The sequence below is a fragment of the Pinus tabuliformis genome, chromosome X, assembly GCF_031772625.1.
Source record: "Pinus tabuliformis cultivar Carrire ecotype Pingquan chromosome X, CPIR1, whole genome shotgun sequence".
Classification (NCBI taxonomy): Eukaryota; Viridiplantae; Streptophyta; class Pinopsida; order Pinales; family Pinaceae; genus Pinus; species Pinus tabuliformis.
In genome coordinates, this window is record NC_142308.1 from 1,500,688,308 (window position 1) to 1,500,691,506 (window position 3,199).

The window sequence follows — 3,199 nt, forward strand, 5'->3', positions numbered from 1 at the left end:
TTCGTGGAAGCTTTTGTACACCTGCTGAATAACAAAGGCTGTTGTGTACTCAACTGTGTCATTTGTGGCCTGCACAATTAATATAAATGGTGAACCGATGTATTCTTGTGTGGGGGACACAAAGACCTCACCTGCTCCTGTAGCTTTCTTAGAACAAACCCCATCCAAGGAGGTGTCCCAAATCTGCGCAACTTCTTCCTCTGTGATCTGGAAAACCGCCCTTTCAAGCTGTGTGGAGGCCACTTGGGCAGGCTTCGAAATATCAAGACTAAGATTATCAATATCAGCCTGGGGCATTGAGTTGTGGCTGGCTTTAGTGCCTAGGGGGCAACTATGAGGGATTTTCTCTTGAACAGACAGAGGAACATCAAATGATGGGGAACTGATTTCACCCTTTTTGATCACTGGGCTAGGGATAACAACAGGTTGGTCAATTTGCAGATTTACATAGTCATGGGAAGCTAAGCCAGCTTTTAGCTCAATGTCTTCGAGGATGGGTTTCTTGAAGGACTCACTCTTCACTGGTTCAATCAGAGGCATGGGTATTCTTCGCTTCTGAATTTCTGATTGAAAACTTAAAGAAGAAGGGGAACCTTCAAGGCCTCTCACATCTATGGCTGGGACTTTGAGGATGACGGGATCTGCTACTGGTTGCTTCTGCTTATAAGCTTGTTGTTCTGCAGGTACAACAAAATTATGAGCAGGGCCTTTAAATAATGACTTCTCATAGGCAGATCTGGTTAAGAAGGGGGCACTGCCCTTGTCTTCCATACCATGGACCTCATCCTCTTCTTCAAAGTGCTCTTCTTCCATGACTATATCTTGAAAAAGGGTCTTCACCCTTTGGTCTTTGTTTGTATCTCTATTTCTTTGCAAAATCTGCAACTGCTCCTTTCTTGAATGTTGCTCAACTCTTAATTTGGAAACTTCAAAGGCCAATGACTCAATCATCCTAGCCATTTTGTTGATCTTGGGATCTGAGGATGATGAGAGCTCACCCCTCTGTCTTCTCCTATCAGAGTTACCTTCGAGCCTTTCTGCCGCCATGATGTTTGATTCTACTTCCAGGGCTGCATCTTGCATATCAGCCAAAGAAGCGCATCTTCTCTCCCTCAGTAGTAAACAAAAACGAGAATCCAAGGCATTGGCATAAGTAAGCTTAGCAGAAGTAGGGGTGGGTTTCACTTCAGCTGGTATTCTGCTGTACATGCGGTTAAATCTCTTGTTGAAATCAGACAGCAGCTCACCATTTTCCCTCTGCAAGTTCCCAAATTCAGTATGATAATAGAGCAGATCTTTCTTATCCCCCCAATGCTTTAGGAACACATCATCTAAGGCCTCAATGTCTGCTATAGACCTAGGGGCTAATTCTCTGAACCATTTCCTAGCCTCTCCATCTAAGCTTTGGACAAAAACCCTCATCCACACATCATCTTCACTGATATCTAGGTTATCAGCATAACTATAGAAAGACTCAAGGTGTTCTTCAGCTGTTACTCCCTCTGTACCAGTGAACTTAGGCATATATTTCTGATATTCTCCTGCAGGCATGGCATTCAAAGGAACAGGCAAGACTAGGGGTCCATACCTAGCAGCTATGATTCTTTCCATCTTCGTGGGTGCCTGTTGGCCTGCCATGACTGGGATGGGTGGGAGGATACTGGCAGTTTGAATAGTAGGAAGCAATGAAATAGATGATAGGGACAAAGGAATATGATGGACTGTATGGGAGGCTTTCTTTGGACTGAGATCCAAAGGGAAACTAAATGAACAAGGAGCTTTATGAATCTCTGAAGGTATTTCTTCACTAATAATGTTGGGCTCTAAATCTTCAAACTGTATATCCTCAGCTATAATCTTCTCTTTCAGAGATACATAAGATTTCTTAGGCTTACCTAATCCTGATGCTCCTTTCTATGATGTTTTCCTTTGCTTAGCAATCTTCTTAGGGTCAGGCACTGGGTCAGCTGGTGATTTCTGAGGATTTCTCCAGGTATGCCTCACAAACTGAGAACTGTAATGTGGAGTCGCCACTAGGTTGGTTCCCCAGTAGAGTCACCAGATAGATGATTACAACCTGAAATGTGTCCAGACCTTATCTATCATCAAAGCTGGAACTATGTCATTTTCCTAGGGAAGCTGAGCTTCAATCTCCTCTCCCCGGCAACGGCGCCAATTAATGTTATTACCCCAAAAAACTCTCCTAGGTTGTAGCTCGGAGATGCTTGGGAACATAACAAATTCAACTTATTGTTGCAAATGGATGAATGGAAGAGATGATGCTTGTTCAAGCCAGATAACCACTTCTACTATGCTTAACTCCAGACATGCATGAACACCCCCAGACTACAAGGCTTTAGACCACCAATTACTCATAGTTCAGAGATTGGGTGAATATGGAGAATACTGACCACACCAACAGATGCACAAGACCTTGTGATGGCCGGCTGCAACCAGTAAAGAGGTCTGCAAATCTAATTCCCTAATGTACAGACAGGATGACAACTCTCTGTCACTAAGTGAAAAGAAACCTGAATAACACATTCACTGATACATGCAAGATTTTAACACAGAGGTAGGATGACAGCTCCTCTAATGCTAAACATCAAGAGTTCAGGAAAACTGCATATCAGGCACAGCCTAGAACAAAATAGAAATGGAAAGTGAGCAATTAACAGCAAAAGAAGCTTGTATTAGCTGAAAATGAAGACGAGACGCTGCAAGTATCAAAGTAGTTACAGTCTCCAGAAGTTGAACTTTACATCAAAACAACAACCATCAACCTTGATTACATCTTGTTTCTGGGTATATATAGAGTTTCATTACAAAGGCACTCGGCCATTCTAAGTATGGAGGGGTCATAATTAACCACCAACCGCTTTAACTGCCTGATGGAGTCTGAGTGCGATTGCTTGCTGTAGTTGATGAATTTGATCTTCTCAAGTGCTCTGCTGTCCTCTTTGGTGGCTGGAGTGTCGTATGGGATGAAGTCCCATAACTGTTAAATGCATTTGCTTGTTCGTGCTCTGTCCTTTTCCTTCTTGGCCATATTGTCTGTTGAATGCAGTTGTTGAGGAGGAAATGCACCTGGTATTGGTAGACTGGTCACCTTCGTCCTTCAGGAGCATAGAACAGTTAAGAGACGCGGACTGCACAGCAGGTGGACGAGTAGGAGGAAGGAGAAGGGTCGGTCGTTGGA